This window comes from Chelonus insularis, unplaced genomic scaffold, assembly GCF_013357705.1.
Source record: "Chelonus insularis isolate UGA/USDA-ARS -01 unplaced genomic scaffold, ASM1335770v1 contig_406_pilon, whole genome shotgun sequence".
NCBI classification, from domain to species: domain Eukaryota; kingdom Metazoa; phylum Arthropoda; class Insecta; order Hymenoptera; family Braconidae; genus Chelonus; species Chelonus insularis.
The window spans coordinates 794,473-814,256 of record NW_023276563.1 but is presented as its reverse complement, the minus strand read 5'-3'; the positions used below and the strand labels follow the sequence as shown (position 1 = coordinate 814,256).

Sequence of the window (19,784 nt, the reverse complement as noted above, 5' to 3'; positions counted from 1 at the left end):
GTGTGCTCAGTGTTATTATGAGTCTCCATGGGTGGCTTTTGAAAGCTTTTTGAGAGTTACTGTCTCGCCTACGGTAGATAGCCAGGAACTCACTTAGCGCCGAATTGCTGCGTACTTGGTCTCAGAAGCATTCGGGCTTATGGACCTAGCACTGTTTACAACCATTTTCCTTTTCTTGATATATATACATGTCCTATAACATGAAACTGGTCTCTATACGGTTAAATGGTTTTCGATCGAACAAATATCCTCCCTTTCTTGTCGTAGCCCGCAGAACCATTTTATCTATATTTCCAATATGGTTATGTTCCTGTGGGTAATATTGGCTAGCCTACAATATGTAATAAGTACACTCAATAAACCAAGTATGCTATAAAAATCTTTCGACCCTTCAAACACGATTCTTTCGCTTGATAGAGAAAAATGTATTAATTTTTTTTATTCAATCAACATTTTGTTGACTTTATGAATTATTTAGTTGCAACAATAAATTCAATTTGACTTGTTTCATGCTGTAGAGATATAAATTTGACATGAAATAAGTATGGTGATAAAATATCAATTTTTTCTTCATTATTAATTGTAAAAAATGAAAAAAAAGAATAATTTTTTGTTTTATTATAAATTGATTACATTTTAGTGCTAGAGCAGATATTTAATTGAAGTAGAAATTTACATGAGGGCTTTTGAGCTCAAAAAAAAATTCATTTCGTTATTTTTAATTGATTTTTATAGAAAAAATTTTATCATGATTTATTCATTTGTTTCGTCTTATTTATTTTATTTGCTGTTTTAAATATTTTTTATTACTATTTTATTTGGTGAACTGGAATTTATTTAAATTAAATTTTATTCGAGAGACTGTTGATATGTTTGTATTAACAAAATATTTCAATAAAAATCTATTATAATACAATGAAAATCATTTTATTACATCACACTTATTTCTATCTCATGTAGGTTATTTGTCTTAAATTTTTTTCTGTATCAACTTTCTGATTTATCCAATATCCTGTCAAGTAAAGCAATGTTTTCCTCATTAGATTAATTCTGCTCCCTAATAAATCTATTTCCAACTACGTTTTCCTTATAATGAACTCAAACAAGATCTTGGTAAACAATCTAATATTAACCCTTGAAACCACTATAGTATATTCCAAGCAATATTTACAAATGACCTATTCACTATTACTTTTGAGAAATGCAGAAAGTTCCTTGACGTTGACTATATAATTTTGTTTAACACTGACAGAGTAAGTACATATAGTTTTAGGTTGATAAGATTAACTTGGGATATGTGCATACTCTCTTAAAATGAAATAGTGAATATTCATTGATTTCTCAGTGAATAGTCACTATTTGCAACAGTTCAAATAGAACCACTGTGAAATAGTAGAAATACACCATTGAAACTAATTGGATGGTGCTAGGATTAAACTCTTTCACTGATTTCTAACAGTGAACCGATTGCACTATTTCAGCAGTGATTTTCAAAGTCACTGCAAAAAAAAGTGGATGGTTCACTGCTTCATTTTAAGAGAGTAGCTTAGGATAAAACATCACATAGAAGTAGGTATGAGAATGAACGAGAATCAGGGAAAATGAGTAAACGTAGGATTCTGTAATGCAATTAAGGACATGGACCATGTAGCGAAATCATCCAACATGTGGATTTTCCGAGCTCTTACGGGAGATAATCCATGACACAGAATGCAAATCGACGGTCTCGTTTCTATGGAGAGAAGCTCTCTGTCTCTCGAGTGAAAGAAATTGATCGATTCTTTAGATAAGCACTTAATCGTGCAAAATACGTATTGTTCTTTATCTATTGTTCAATTGACATTCTAAAGGAAAATTTATTATGGGAGTGTAATTGATTTGATTTAGTAAACATTCTAGGATTCAAATTAATGATGAAATCAGTTCTTCAGATAATGTATCAACTAAATATTAAATACCAGTCTTATGAATAATAATAATAATAATTATAATTGAACAAACAGTTTAATAACTTGATAGAAATAAGCAGTAATTACTGATCCAAACTAAATTGATATAATTTATTTCTGCTTCAAAAAAATTTGTTGAAAAAAAAAAACTTTTAAAGCAGATTCAAAAACAGTAAATTTTTTCAGTAATTGACTTGTTATTAGTGTGAATAAATTGATAACGATAGCGATTTTTTATTTTTTCATTGAATTATCTGGTGATGATGTTAAAAATATTCTCATGACTGGTAAACTAAACACGAAGTAGTTCGTGATGCACGAAAGGGAAGTCATGTTTAAAAAAAACAATTAACAATTAATTTTTTAAAAATTCATGTTGTGATATTAAATGGAAACGATTTTTAATAAAATCGGCAATTAGTGAACATGTAAATGATTTTATGAGAAAAAAATTCAATGACTCACCGATTTTCAGCTGAAATACTTTGATGGAGCTTTACAAGCAGGATTGACTGCATCACTAGATTGAAATAATAATTAAGTTATTTTTAGAGTTATTATAAATTAAAACTTTTCAATTAGACTATTAAATAATTCAAGAGAGTATTTTAATATTAAATATCATTATTTTTGAAAATAGAATAAGCTCTTCAACAGCTACTTTAATTTTAATTTTTTAAAAACATGTAGTTAGTTTATCCAAGGAATCCTGTTCATTTTTTTGCTTGTTTACTACCCAGGTATTTACATAGAACAAACAATAAAATTTCATTTCCATTAAAATGTTGATTCTACAGAGCGCATAAGACTTCAGAAAATGTAACTTCTCTATAAATTTGAATATTTTTTTATTTTTCCTCTATAAATAACCAAAGTGTAATGACTAATTTTCTTCTTGTTTAAAGATACTCTAAATTAAAAATTCATCTTCATCATCTTAAAACTGATGATCAATTATTTTTCTCTAATAATAAAAAATAAAATTTCTAAATTGTCACATCTGCTTATGTAGTTCATTTTGGCTTCAATTTTCTCCCATCACTTATTACATGATTTATGGATCAATTGATTTTATCTGAGTTACTACAGCAGACGACAGGCCATCAAAAAACAAAACACGTAAATATGTTATATCTATAGATAATTTATCGTATCGAGACGTCTACACAAACGGTATGAGCATAGAATATCATGCTGTATTATTTGTATTCATCACTGGGAATACCTATCACCTATCTTCAGTAAATTTTTATCGTAGATTTTTTTTTTCATCTAAATTCTACTAGAGTCATGAAAGTGCCGGTAAAATGGAATGCGAAAAATTTTCTATCTTCTATAGATATATATTAAAAAAAAAAAAAATTAAAAGTATAGTTTGGTAAATTATTATTTCATATTTTTGTCAAATCGATACTCATATAATCACTCTCTGCTACTCTACTATATTTTTAAAAATTTTTTTCATTTTCGATCTCTTGTTTTTTAAATATTCATTGGCAAATTAATTAAGTTGTTTCGAAAATATAATATGTTATACATAAAACAGGAACTTTTTAATATTGTTCTATCTTGAAGTCTTGCTATCACTACTTTTTTATTTTTTTTAATATTGATTTTTTTTTATATTAGTATTACTTGCATTCCAAAACTTTACCTTCCATCCGTAGGATAAACGTATAGTGCGAAGATAAAAAAGACTCGGAGAACTATAAAAGTTTCTTACAAAATCTCTCTAGAGCATAGAGCTGAGGGAATCAATATAATTTTTCCATTTCTGGGAAATATCAGAAATTGAAACTTCTATCGAAGTTTAGGAAATATTTTTTAACATTTCTCTTATATGTAGAAGCTATAAAAAACAGTTTATCAATTTGAATTTTTTTCATTTAAGTTTGTTCAATAGTGTTTAAATAATTATTCCAACTAAAAAGTTTTTGAAAAATTCCATTCTTCCAAAATAAAACTTGCTAATAGATACATTATTAATGAACCAAAAAATTGAATGATTTTAAAAATATCTGTTATCATCCAAGGGAAGAAAGGAGCTTAGATCAACAATAGGGGTGATCCTAAATTAGGAAGCGATGAGTTGAGGTAGTTAAGGGTTTTATGATAGGGCAGAAATTGAGGGAAACGTTAAATTTTTTCTGTAAATAAATATATCAACTAATTAATTGAACCAATTGTATAGTATTGGATTAATTAATTAATTAATTATGTAGAAGTTATTTAATCAAATAAAAGATTGAATAAAACGATGTTTTATTGTATTTTCAGATGCTGGAATTGTTGTAGTTAACAGGCGTTCATCGCTAATTAAAAATGGTAAGTGATTAAAAAATTATTTGTTATTTCATCAATACCTCTAACAATTCTTAATAGAAAAAAACAATTATTTTCTATTATTGTTAATAATGAATAGTAAATTAATGATATTATGAAAATAGAATTCATACATTATTTTAATTTAATTTTAATTTTATATATATATATCTATTGATGGAATATTATACTGATGAAATGGAATATTTCGTTCTACAGAATATATCAATCGAGAAATTGTAAGCTATCCTCTTGGGAAATTATTGAGCAAATAAATATTACATTTATAGCGGACCGAAAATATAATAAAAATGTTTGGTAATTTCTATTTTTTTTTTCCTTTTTTTTTATTGACAAATATGCGATTAAAGCTGTTTCCATGGTATTACCTTTAACTTTGTACATATTTCGTTTAAAGTTTCACATAATTGATTTAGAACTTTTCTTCAAGCATAAATAAATTCTTAAAACGCTGTAAGCGACATGAAAAAAGAACTTTTGCAGTTGAAAAAGCAAATATTATCTTTATTTACGAAGCAACTTTTACTTCGTTTGTTTATTTTTTAATGATGTTTTAAATAGCTTCGTCAACATTGCTTGATATCATCCACTTAGTTGTGACTTTTGTCATATCCTTCCAAGAAACAAAAATTTTGTCTTTGTAAAGTCAGCTTTTTAATTAGTAAACAATCAAGACAATCCTTTAAATGTATTGGGATTTTTTAAATGAATTATAAGAAGGAATTTATAAAAGAGATAATACCTTTTATAATCAGCAACCCTAGTAAGTAGCAAAAAAGTGGTAGTTCATTCCTGGCCCACTCGAATGTCAATTTAATCCAGCCCTTTTCTGGAGTCCTGAACATGGCCCACTTAATTTTTGAAGTACTTTTCTTGATATGACACTTGAAAGGGAGTAAATTCAAACCTAAAAGAGAAAAAAAAAATTAGGACCATTTAGTAATTATTTATGCAATGAGTAGCTCTATGCTAGTAGTAAGATAGTTCAGCATTGTTATTAAATATTTCAATAACATTACAGTATGCCGTAGGAAAACGTGATCAGGCTCACATGCATGATCATATTTCATTGCTATAATTACAGTACAATTATAGTATATACACCATGTACTGACACCAGTAACTAGCAACTAAAAATCCCTACCCAGCACTATCCCTTTTTCAGCCTGATACTAAATATGTGCATAATTATTTTCAACTAAAGATACATCTTCCTATAAAATGAGCTATCATGTCAGTTTTATTATAAATGAATATTTATTGGAAAATTTTGTATAAATATTGTTCAATTAGTTTGGAAAATAATAGAAAAGCTTATTCAATAACGAACAGTATATTTTTTTTGTATATGAAAAGTCTTCAAATTAGAGAGGAATAAAATGTGGTATTTTTATTATTTATTTTTTAACTAAACGAATAAGGTATCTCGATAACTAAAAAATATATGTTGAAAATGTTTTTTATCCTTTACAATAGAATTGTATCATTAAAATATGCTTTAACTGTATTTTTCTGTAATAAAAAATAAAAATTTCTTTTATCTACAAAAACTTTTGCATCATTAACAAATCTATGTAATTCACTAGTAGTTTGAAAATTGTGGCATTTTGGTAACACTTCAATAGTTGGTTTACATTTGACAGTATTATGTTACTTTGTTACTCAAAAATTAATTTATATTTTTACTTACAAAATTACACAGAGTGAAGTTTGAAAGTAAAAACAATAACGGAAGCAGGAATTCAGCATCATAAATAGATATTATTTCACTGTTGATAAGGAATGAAAGAGGTAGAATGTGGAGTGAGATATAAAACAATATAGGAAAAGACAATATCTCTTTCGAACACACGAAAATGCTAATATCACTCTGACTTTAATATTTTTACAAATATTGCACGTATATAGTAATTTAAAAACTTTATAAATGTTATTCTCTGTAGGACTTTAACTGAAAAAAAATAAAACCATGCATATAATTTAACCTTATAAACATTTTTTCTATCACAATTTGCATTAAACAACAAAAGATAAAAATTATTTATGCTACTCATTCGTATAAATATTCATTACACATCACCAAACCTAGAAAGATTATAAAAATATTTGCACATTTTATGATTCTAGTTTTTTTTTTGTTTATAAAGTCCACTTCAATAATAAAGTTTCAACAGTTAGCATATTTGACGAGACCAGTAACATATTGAGATGTCGATATGCAGAAAAGTTATATAAAATGTAAATTCACATAGATACTAATACATTCTATTCATCGAGTTCGATGTGATGGACTTTTTTTTTTGTCAATTTCTATAAATGTATAGCGAGGAGTAGACAATGTTTAAGCACTGAAGTTTTGATAGTAAGAAGATATACAGAAAGGAATAAGTAAAGTTCCTATATATACATAGGAAAGTTACTTAAAGGGTGAATATCAATGTAAACCTCGTAGGATATGCCTTATATATTTATGTGTTAGCCTCAGTAAGTGATGTAGCATTTACATAACTTTAACCCCAAGCCTATTTTCAGCCAGTGGATTTGTAAATGTCAGTATTTTTTTTGTAATCGAATGTATAGTTGAATGGCATATTCAATCTTATCAGTTATGCCAATCTAACGAAAAATATATTTTTTCAATATTTTTATATAGATTAAGTAATTTGATTCATTTTTATTCAATAATGATTCATTCTTCAACAATTTGCCAACAATAGTTTAGCTATCAACTCAACTCTTTATTGTTATTATTATTTGAGCTTGTTAAGTTTTTTTTATATTAATAATTTTTTATGTTAAGACACTTGACGTCTAACAGTTCTAGAAGTTTTAAAATTAGAATAATTGTGTCTCCATACTTGTATTAATGATATGCAAGTTAAAAATACAATTTGAAGTTTTTATTTTCTACATTTTCTCGTATTCATGTAAATGTCTTGGAAAGCTTTAATAAAAAAAAGACAACTTAAAAAGGATTGAATTTCTTTCTTTTTTTTTGTTCAATGAAAGCTTTCTTAACTTTATGAATTAAATTTTATTTTTAATTTAGTATATTTTAATTTAATAAGACTGCAACTTTGGATTGTAACGTATATTTAAAAAAGAATTTATTCTCTCATATTTAATCATTCATTTAATTTTAAACTAAAGTTATTGCTTAAAAAATCTTATTTTTGTTCATTAGTCTTTTCCTATTAACAATGATTTTCACCTACTTATCAACATCATCTGCTGATACAAATTACTCCAATAATTAGAATCAACTAATTTTGATAAATATTGATTTCGATTGTTACTTGATACTCAAAGATAAAAATAACATGTCTGCTCGAAATATAAGGAAGCCCATAGAAGAAAGAATAAGTGAGTATGTCTTGAGTGACATAAGAAACATATAAATGAGAAAAGTTATAAGCACTACTATTTGTTCTAATTCTAATAAATATCTATACACGTTAACGTAGGTTGGTTGCTTCTATCATTTATTTAAATCCCACTTTCTAGAGTAAGCATTAGAGATAAAACGGAAAAATAAAATCAACATAAATAATATAAATACACTCATTTTTCAATACCAAATAGCCAAACTCCATTTTCACTAAATTTCTGTTTTATTCTAAAAACATAAACCATCAACAATAATCTAAAAACATGTTTGACAATGTTTAATGCATGTTTTTTTAAAATTTTATTGAATGACTCTAACGATGGAGTATACAACAGGTATTGAAGCATACCTGGTCCTTGATCTTTAAATAGAACAAGTGTTTTTATTTTTAACTTTGCATCACTCAAGTGGATTAATATTATAATTGAAGATTACAAAGCAAATAGTTAATTCATCTCAAGACTATAAATTGATTTGATAATATCAATTAAGAGTCATGCTTCAAATGGGTTATTTAAATAATAAATGAGCAAGTTTACTAGAGAAAAAGGGTGTGAGTTAGAAAATACAGAAAGGATTCATAAATGGGCATTTATCTACATGCGTGTTATATACACATCGAAACACGCGAATGAACTCCACGTGCGGCACGCCCGCAAATTGCTACAATAGTGGCTAAGCAGCTCGATCCATTCATTTAACTTGTCAAGTCAACGACGCTGATATATGATCTCTTCTGATTTTACATCCTAAAATCATTTATATCCTGTTTCAACTTATTTTTACATTTTATTTAACATCTCTTTCACGTATATTTTTTATTTTTCATTCAATCATTTGCATGAATAAATTATAAAAAATAAAGGATGTTATAAAAAATGTTTGACAATGAATATATTCAAGAGTAAATTTTATCACACGCCTCTAGTACTCATTGTAGACAAAGTTAATGGTTCATGTACTCAGGCTTGCTCGATACGAACGCACTGCACCAACTTGTTATGCCGACTACTCTCCTGTACATAGTTGCGGTGTTTACTTGAAGATACCGCAGCCTCTAGGGTCCAGGGAATTAAATCCCATAATTCCGGTGTGGCTTTGAAATTCAACCACAATAGTTTTAGTAGAATTGTTGAAAAATACTGTGTTATATTCTAATGGATAATTTTCGCTTTTTGTCATTTATCTGTTTGTTATAATTATGATCCAATCAATTTTTTTTTTTATATAAAAATCATTATTGTTCCATTCTGACACACAATTATAAGTTACAATAATTGTCTGAGATTCAACAATTATGATAAACTTCAACTCTAATTACTCTCAATAAAATCGATTAGTTTCATTGAAGTAAATAAAAAGTACATTATTTGATGATAACGACTGTCAGTGATAAGAATTGAGGGATTTAATAATATAAAAAGTAAAATGGAAGAATAAAATATGGTTTAATTAAATTAATGAAAGTTTTTCTTAACAAATGATTATAAACAATGTGTATTGAATCGAGAATTCATTTTATTTTTATAATTATTGATAGATATTAGAATATGTAGTTAGATTTGCCATTATATCTCTAATAGGAACCCGAGTTCCTATTAACCCAAAGTTAATCTAATGAAACCTTTATTCTTTTTATTCACCATAACAACCTCATTCTCTTTTTACAAATTTTTTGTCCTCATGATGAATATTTCCCATCAACGAGATTTGATCGATTAAATCCTCTACTAACACCCAAATAAAATCCTTGAAGATTAGATTGCAGTTTCTAATCCAATGACAACGCAAAATACTCATGCGGATCTTTTTTCAAAAATAAAACCATATGGAAGTAATTTTATTTGTAAAATTGAACCGTACAATAAGTCAGAGTAATGTTACCATTTTTCATCTATTTTTTGTCCTTGTTCTATCATCCAATCTATGAGGATAGAAAAAAAAATCCCCAGAAAATTTAACGGGAACACAAAAGGGTGAAAATAGAAAAGAAGGTACGACTTAGCGGCATCTCTTTATTTCACTGGTTCTTGAACATTGTGGGAGTGTCTCATCGCGTAAAATAGAGCACTATGGTAGTGTAGCAAAAGCATGGAGAGGAACGGGTTGACAGAGGCGAGAGGTATGATGTACTGAGTACACGATGGTCCGAGGGGTTGGGTCTATAGGAGAGGAGGCTCCAACACCAGCGGACGTTATCTAAACCGTTGGTAATTTACAACAAGAACTTTTTCATGATGAAAAATCACCTTTCCAGAGTATCGCTCGAGTTTCTCCATCATGTCCACAGCTACAGGAATATTAAAGAAAAAAGAGTATGAAAAAAATGAAAGACTAGGAAATTTGGCAAACGAAAATACTGATCTCAGCAGAAGGAAATTGATCACAAGATTAATGAGCTCAAAAAATTAAAAAGTTTAAGAATTAAAAAAAAATGAACAAAAAAGACCAATTTAAAGTTGTAGTTATTATTTAACACCTGGGTTATATAGTGTAAAATTGAGAAAAGTTGTTAGATAAAGGATAAAGAGTAAAAAATATTAATCTGTATTTAACTTTGATGAACGAGAAATTCGAACTTTCGAAAAATAAACTATGTAATGGAACAAATGAGTAAAAAAAACTTTAAATGTAACTAAAAAACTCATTTAATTAAAAATTTTCGAGGATAGTAAACAACTAGATATTCAATTAAAAATACGTGAAGAAGTTAAAGATGACATAGTCAATGAGTTTGAAGTAGTGAGAATTTTATTTTAATGACACAAGTCGAATCATTTTTAAAAATTCACTATAAAATACTTCATCAAACTTTTATTTAAAAAAAATATTAACCTAATATTAAGAGCTGCTTTTAATGTCTATTTTTTATAAACCAGAATGAAATAATAATTTAAAAAATCGATCTACCTATTTCCAACCACTTATATTTTATTCTTTTCATTTATATCCAAATGGACTTCAATTTTAATCTGATATTAAATAGCCTATTTGCTCAAATAGAAGAGCTAAAAACCTCAATTTCGGTTAAAAAGCTTCATCACAATCAGCCATGATAGATCACATATTTTTGACATGAATAATTGAGGATAACGATTGCGTCATAATTTCAATTTTTTCCCAATGCAATAGGATTTATGAGGAAGAGTAACGGTGGCCAGAATAAAGGGTAATTGCAGTAAGGGCGTCGATTATCCCGGAAACTCGTCGTCGCGTGACAAGTCTACGTAATTTCTGTCGTTCGTGATGTCGACTTTAAATGCGATCCGCTCGTTAACCGTAAGTCTTTTTTCATACATGCATACATAAGTTGAGAGTGGTCTTTAAAGATGAATGCGATATGTATTACGTTTATCTTGTAGCACTTGAAGCAAGAGTCGATTTGACTTTTTTCATCTAACGAGTAAATCGCATTACGCTAATTATATCTTGTTGTTAATTACATTTACAACATCTTTATTGCTTTTTATTTATCAAACACAAAAGAATTGATTTCAAAAAAAAAGAAAAATATGTCATGGAATATAAAACACGATCTAATTTCTTTCTTTGAATGAACGTCCCTTTTAACGTTTTTATTATTACATTGTCTTTTTTATTGCTCAATCCCAATGCCATCAATGACTTGGATGTCAATCAGAGCGAAAGATAGAAAATGGCGGTAAAAAAAAGTCAGGGTTGAGTGAGTCGAAAGGGCATAAATGAAGCGCAAAAGCGCTACTCGTGCGAATGGCAGAAGCGATCGCGACATACCGGTACTTCCAAACCACTGGCCCGGAGATCAGAGAAATGATCGTCCTCTTCCTAAAACCATATAGGAAAAAGTGCCCCAGCCAAGTCAATCGTTTGCTTCTGTCTTGATCACACTCTTTAAAAGATGATACATCCTCATACCACCACCACCACTACTTCTTCAGTGCTTTCCGCTCCACAGCTTCATCACATCAATCTCTTTCAACCATTAGACCCACTTACAAATAATGTTGTAATTTCAACGTCATAGGGTTTTTACTTACATCATGTTTTCAGTGATTATTAAAAAAAATTAGGATAAAGGACTTTTTAATTTTAAACAATTTGTTTATTTTTTTAAAGAAGAAGTTGATGGAAAAAAGATGATAAATGTAATGATATCGATTTTAATAAGAAAGATGAAATAATTGTAGAGTTGTGAGTGATTTAACAAAATTCAGTGATACAAATTAAATTATGTCAGACAAGAGTAACTAAATAATATAAAGCTGATTTACTTTTTTTTTGTTTTAATTTGATACTAACGAAGAAAAAGCTTACTGTGAGTGATTAAAATTAATTAAATTCCTAGGTATTTAGCTACTTTACCTGCAATTTTCTTGTAACTTAAGTAATATAAGTCAGGATTGATATTATAATCCTTTGAGCATGAGATTGGAGAACTTTAATAAAAAAAAAAAAAGACTTTTAAGCAAATCATATTTTTCCTCATTTTAATCATCACGAGAAGTCAATTTTTTGAATTACTGATTAACTTAATTATTTTTAATGGAATCAAATAATTATTGATCTACTGCTTCTAATTTATTGCCCTCTTTCTAATTCCACTTCAATTAATTATTCTTACTTAAAAGAATCACATACTGTAATGAAATTTTTTTGAAGAGTTACCAATAATTATCTCCAACTTCTATATCCAATTAACTTTTATCAACGAAATCAAGCCAACTTTTATTATTAATTGACTTAAGTAACTTATGATCGCATTATATCTGGCAACAAAAAATAATTTAAGCCTTTAGGTAATAAGTTAATAGTTGAAAACTTTGTTGTTTAATACAAAAAAAATATTCAATCTGAAATAACTTAATAAAACAAAATATTTCTGATATAAAGTTAGAATTAAATTGTATTTTACTGATCCATAAATAATATTATTTATAAACTAAAAATCATCTTCTCTTGAATATTCATATTTTATACCAATAAATAATATTACATTCAGGACGGAAAGGTCTTTGGTATAGCAACAAAACAAGGTATCTTGTTCTTATAACACAACTGTAGTGTTGCAGACCCTCTTTTTTCTTGATGAATAATTACATTTTGTTGATTTATTAGACTTAGACTGGTGCAAAGCATCAGCAAATATTTGTGCATATGTTGGAGAAGTATAAATATCTTTACACTTAAGACATCATAAACACTTCAATGTATTATATTTTCTAAAAGTTAGGTCAAAAATTGACTAAACAGTATTAATATGATTATTAGCTTGCATTAATTGTCATTATCATGTTACTGTGTTATCATTATTATTATCATCAGAGAATTTTAATAATATTTAAATGACCTAATAATTTTCATGAATGTCTTTAGTATATATTCCAAGTAGAACATGACCCTCATTCATTAAAGTTTTTTAGTATTTATTTTGTAATTTATAGAGTTGATAATATAGAATTCTCAGTGTGATCCTAGCTTATATAACACAGAGTTCAACGTGTGCGAATTACAGATATTTCTCTTCGAAATAAAGCCAAGTTACCCTTTGAAAGGACAGAGGCATTAGTGAACCAAGCAAAGTAGTATTATGTTGAGATTCTGAGTTAGAAAATGTTTTCCGAGCTTTATGAAACTAAACACGTTGTCGAGTTCCTTTGAATGTAAACTCATATGTTAGATTAGAATTCGGTTTCAAACACTTGTAATAATATAGTTGACTTTTAGTAATCAATCCTAACATCTTCTTTGCCCTCAAAAGTGCAATCGTGTACAGCCTAATCAAGTGTTAGTGTTAAAATTAACTTCATTTATTTTCTAAATCATGAACAATTTCATACTAAATCCTATTACACTAATATTACACTAATGTCACAAGCCCTTGACAGTGACATGACACTAGCACAGTGATTCTGATTAAGAATGACACTATTATTGATCTAAACAACAAAAACTTCTAAATATAATAAATAACTATCTAAATAATTTTAAAACTAATTTATTAGACTTCTACTATTAGTTTTAAATTATAAGAACAATTATTTATTTTGTTAAGTAAACTTGTTTTTTTTTTTGTAAACTTAAATGTTATAAAAATAAAGAAAAATATATTTTAAAAACAAGCTCTATAAAATAACAAATAAGAATGAACTGAGGTTCACTTTCAATTGTCTCTTCGTACAGAAACATACGTGTGGAAAAGAATCGAAAAGAGAATAAAAGAAACAGTGACATCTCTATCAATAAAACAAACAATTCTTTCGTATGGAGACATTCACAAAATTCCAAGCACTCTTGGAATTTGAGGAATTTCTTTAGATGTTTCAAACACTATTCTGCCAGAAAATTTATCGATTCTCTTGTAGCTTTTGAACTTCCCAACAAACTTGCATTCGAAATCAAGATTGATATTTACAACTAACTAACTTCTTATCAATGAATGACTAATTTCTATTTGATTAACTGATTATCAAACTATATGGTTATATATCTAAAATCCATGAAATTTTGGTTTTAATATTTATCATGGTATTTTTTTGTTGGCTCGATAGTTTAATGTAATTGAATTTTTTAAACCTAGAGCTATATGTTTGGTTCCATCTATATTTGTGTTCGATAGAATAAATTTGTTATTCGACAAGAAAGTTAAAGAAACCTAGGAGTATTGCTATTCAAATAAAAATAAACATTGACTTTTTTATTATCAAAGCTAATATTGCATTTGTGATAAATAAATACAAGTTTCTCCATTTTCACACTTGATGTAATAATCATGTGATAGACAACTGTATCCTAGAATCAATATTTTATTAGAAAAGTTTCTTCTCTAAACATTAGAAATTGATGAACAAAATTATTAAAGGAGATTGATACTTATTTTAATTATTCATTTGACAGATTTGAAGACAAAATTAGAGAATGAAATCAAATTAAAAGTTGGAAAGAATCCCAATAATCAAAGCAAGTTGATAAAAAAAGGTTTTGATTTATAAAATATATTATTTTTGATCAAAAGCATTTATCAAATTCTTAACCACCATCAGATTGGTATTATTGAATGCTTTTAAGCAGATTGAACTCGAACAATTTTTTTCTATTGCACTATTTTCCACGAATTCATATTTATTTATTCAAATTTCTCTATGAAATGCAGCCTTTTTTTTGGTTTTATCTCTTTTTTAGTCTTTTACGTTTTCAATATTCAAATTAGCTGACAAATTAAAGTGTATACGAACAAGATAAATTTATATAATTTAAATATCAAGTTTTTATTGACAATGAGTTCAGGTAATGCAGTTTTATCATTATCTCTTAATTAAATCTTCATTTTAACTATTCCAAAAGATATCAATCTAATTACTAGACGATAATAATACATCGATAATCATTAACTACTTTACTATTATCATTCTTGAATGGTAATTAAAAAGCCAATTTACAATTAAAGCATTCTCAAGTGCGGCTCATTGACAAGTGGATTTTCTTCCAATTAAATAGAGTAAGTGTTTCATTGGAGAACAATAATTAAACAATTGATTAATTAAAATGAAAGTTACAGAAGAATGAAAGTTTGAAAAATAGCATTGATATATGGACTTTGTCCGGTCATTGTAGATCCACTCGGGGCTTGTACGAAATTTGCCGAAATTGAATGGTCTCTAGACCAGCTTCCAGGATTTATAGGAATAGTAACATCAGACCGAGAGTTTCTAGTATCCTCTATTTGCTCAGTGATTGCTATGACGACACTATAGATACTGCGTATTATGAAGAGATAAACTTGTTAATGGAACATACATCATCATGACATAAATTCAGAATAGGATGTGATGACAGGTAGAACATTTTTTTTTTTTTATAAATAATCTTATTTTGAATACCAGAAAAGACATTTCTCATCTTATTTATGAAAATAGGATTAAAAATAAATTTTAAATCAAGAAATGAATTTTTTAGTGTTTCAACAGCATACTAAAGTTTGATCAATTATTAAAATTTAAGTCAATAACTTATTTTTTTTTATAAATATTTAAATAAACGGAAGCAAAGATCATTCATAATATAAAAATCCGATTATATTGTTTAATTTTCGTAGAATGGAGAAATATTGAAAAATAAATGAGTTATTTCATGCAAATATTTATGTACGATAATAATTTAAGTGATGTTTAAAAATACGTCAACTCTTTCAGTTTTAAATAATTAAAAAAATTTTTTATTCAAATAGGCACATTTATGAAAGACATTATTTAATTTCAATAACCTGAATCGTCTGCTACGAGTGAATATTTTACAATTTATTAATAACGACTAAATTCTCGGTTCAATACTAGATATTTGATATAATAATAAATGTCGATTCTTATAAAAACAAATTTTTTACTATAACGAAAGATTGATTAATTGATAAAACATTACTAGAAATTTTCTCTATCAAAACAAATTTATCCGAACGTGTTTTCAATTAAATAATTGATATATTCATCAGTAATGTTCAGCATAAAAAGTTTTTAACCGCAATTTTATTTCAACTGATTACTGTTTAATATCGTTAACAGTAAAAAATGAATTGAATTTTAAATAACATACGACTTCAATTATCAGCAAGCTGTAAAGAAATTGATTGATTAATTTGAAAAATTCACAAAATCTATGAAACAATTGTTTTCAATGAAATTTGATTATATTTTTTATGGAAACAAACCTGCAGGTAAAATAATAGGTATTTTTTTTTTTTTATACTCAGTTGATTGATGAAATATTTTACTGAAGCCAAGTATAATTTTTATCGATTATATGATGTAAGAAGAAAGAAAAAAAAAAACTCATAAGTAAATATTGACTAGCTAGATTACTTTCTACTAAATAATAAAATGTTTTGAATGGAAATATTTCAGATGGTGAATGAAAATAATGAAGGAAATGTTCATTTAACCCTAGTTGACCCCTTTTGGACCATCTGAAATTTTTCCCACTCTGGAGATTAACGGCGTGCTTCCTCCAGAGAGCAATTACATGTAGTAATTAATCAAAACACTTTACGTACATCAGTCTTATATGAATTAGGCTTTAATATTTCCAGGACACTGACTTAGAGTGCATGAATGCTAATGAGGATCTCTGAACGCAGAACTGTTACACCAAATATGTTATGAGCCTGTCAGTATGCAATAGCGAAATCTGTCAGGACTTGAATATACGTTCACCACAACGCAAATGCGTCCATAACAGTTCGAGGTCTCACTATAGGTATTCGGTTTACTGCCTCAAGGGGAACGTAGCTTACGATTATACCCGATTGTCAATGGATACACAATGGTACAGACGCAATACACACCCTCTAACTTGACTTCTTCCCCAGGGATATCTCAATTACCTCGAAATTTCACACTAACATGATATTTCGACAGACTATTAATTTATGTTTATTTCACGCTTCCGAAAATCCGTCGGCTAATTAATTATTTTCTCTCACTATTTAAATAAAATTAACCAACGTTAATTTCATGTCAAACAGCTTGAAATGAATGGATTTTTGATGCTCTAATATTCATTGTGGACCACCATATAACTGATCATCACCGCGTAATGCTATGTAGATGATGACATGAGGGTACCCCTATCATCTGTCAACCCGAACACAGTAAATTGCGAATTCCTGAATGACATGGAGACTGTAATGACGATCAGTGAAGAGGAAGCCTTTCCAAATATGCCGATTGTCACGGCTAGAATGGCTTGCTCGGCCGTTTATTTCATACCACTGAAATTGAACTATTGACCAGAGTCAAATAATTCACTTTGACACGGCCTCTATGCGGCTAACAATATTTTTTGCTACTATAAAAAGTGGCTAATTATTTATTAACCAAAAAATAGAGATAAATATTGGACGATATACTGTAACAAACAAAAATACAGGAAATCATTTCTATGAAAATTGATGGACATTCTGAAGATCAATGATTTGAAGGATGATTAGTTTTTGATTGGAAAAAAATTAAAAAAGATCCAGTCAGATTTATAAAAGTAAAAAATTAATGGCTTTGCTTAATTTTTATTTTATTTGTAAAATAGAAATTTTTATAGGGAAAAAATAAGTCTAAAGCTTGAAATCTTTTAGAGATAAAATAATACGCTAGGATTTGCATTTGAAAAAATTTAGTAGAACAAAAAATTCCCGAGATTTTTGGAAGCTATATTTTTGTAAAAAATAATCACATCTTGATAAGCCAAAAAGCATTTCGAAAGCTCGTTTTCTCTAGTTTAGAGAATGCTGATGCGAAATTTTTTATCGGTCACCAACAGTTTGTGATAAAATTAGAAAAAATAAGCTAATTAATCCCTTAATATTTTCAAAATTCTATTCGTCCTTAATTTATTACTCTATCACTCTCCACAAATAATGTTGAAAAAAACTTTATTAAAATGAATTCAAGACAAAACAAGATTTCTTTCAATGAATTTAATCGGATCATTATATAGCCAATTGTTAATTGCAAAGAAAAAAATTATAAAAGTGAATTATTGAAATATTTTTTAAGGTTAAGGTGAAAATCAAATTGTTCAAGTTAACTTTATTAAACCAGTGTTGAATAATTGGCATACTTAACCTTCAATGGGTCATCTGAATAATAGATTTACTGAAATTTGCCAAATCGAGTTCAAATTAAAATCAACAGGTTACTAATCTCATAATCTTATCTATACTTTGTTGATTAATATCTTCAAGTTAATTGAAAAAATAAAAATAAAAAATTAATTAAAAAACGGCTGTTATAATAAATCATTGATTGTGGTTTACAATGATACCATATCAATTTTAATAGTAATTAATTTGAATAAATATTTGATTACCAATCAAATTCCATAATTCCCAGAGTATCGTCATTGATGCAAACATTCAATACTTAATTTAAATAATATTCGAAACAATCCAATACCGCTTGTGCAATGTCATTTTTATCATTTAAACAACTCGTTTTTCTCTATTATTGATATCTGTTGAACTGCTACAATATTTTAAAAATTAATCCCAACATCAATATAACAATACTATTCATGATTATTGTGTTGTACAAAATAATTATCATGCTGACATTCAAAAATATACTATGTACGGTATATAATTCGAGTAATTGAAGTCGACAATTGTTAAATTATTTATGGAATAATGTAGTCGTTGATTAAAAATAATACAATGAACTAATAATAATAACATTGAAAATATTCAAATGTAAATAATAAAAAAACTATAATACATTTCTGGAATGTAAGCATGAATGGAATAACATTCTCTGAAAAATTCAGATTGTATTTTAAAAATAATTATTTCAAATTTACAAATATTCTACGAGTTGTGATAAGTTGAGCTTGACCATGGATTCTTTTGAAAAATATGTTACTAATTTATTTTTGCTGATGGAAGTTTAGAGAATAAAATGAACTGGCTATTTTTTTATTGTTTGTTTTTAAAAGGAACAAAATATTAACATTATTCAACTGTTCTATAGAATTTATATTCTATGATCTTTTGTTTTATCTCTATTTTTAATTCCAAATTTCTAAATTCCTCTTCGCCAGAAGCAAATCTCTGAGCAATGCCTTTTCTCCTTGCATAGTCTAGTCTTTAAATGAACATAGTGTCTTTCTTTTCAAAGGAGATGTAAATGACAGGTAGTCAAAGCAGCTGTATACTCTTGATGATGGATATATATATATAGGGTAGTGTTCATACATGCAAATGAAACTTGCATGTGACACTTGAATGCTAACAAAGCTTTAACCGTAGAGCCTCTAAGTTCATTTATTTTCCTGCTATGCGTACATGCGTGTATATAATACAAATATTTATATGGGAATTTTTATTTCGTGAAGAATTTTTTCCACTTGCAACATTTTTGAGGTAATATTAAAATACTTTGTGTGATCTGTATCTTTTATGAATTTTCAACTGTCATATGGTATAATAAAATACTTGAAATATTTCTTTCATGTCAAGAAAAATTTTGTTTACTATACAAATATGAGAAAAAAAATTCATCACTTTTTTTGAAGGTAAAAATATTTGTTGGAGACAATAATAAATATTTGGAACTGTTAATGTCGAAGTGATCATAATTCAATCC

General features: G+C 27.5%; 1 protein-coding gene and 1 long non-coding RNA gene across 3 annotated transcripts in view; one reads left to right on the top strand and one right to left on the bottom strand.

The window, feature by feature from the left end:
* The window catches only part of LOC118069257 (zwei Ig domain protein zig-8-like), a 95,634-nt gene that overhangs the window by 36,026 nt on the left and 39,824 nt on the right, over positions 1–19,784 (top strand). For both annotated transcript variants that reach the window (XM_035087232.1, XM_035087233.1), the window contains one exon: positions 4,227–4,274. The gene's annotated coding sequence lies outside the window, so the exon portion shown is untranslated. The remainder of the gene's footprint in view (positions 1–4,226; positions 4,275–19,784) is intronic.
* The window catches only part of LOC118069258 (uncharacterized), a 79,792-nt gene that overhangs the window by 53,649 nt on the left and 6,359 nt on the right, over positions 1–19,784 (bottom strand). Inside the window, exons 2-3 of the long non-coding RNA XR_004690598.1 lie at positions 5,035–5,199; positions 2,415–2,469 (exon numbers count right to left, since the gene is read on the bottom strand). This is a non-coding gene — a long non-coding RNA (uncharacterized lncRNA). The remainder of the gene's footprint in view (positions 1–2,414; positions 2,470–5,034; positions 5,200–19,784) is intronic.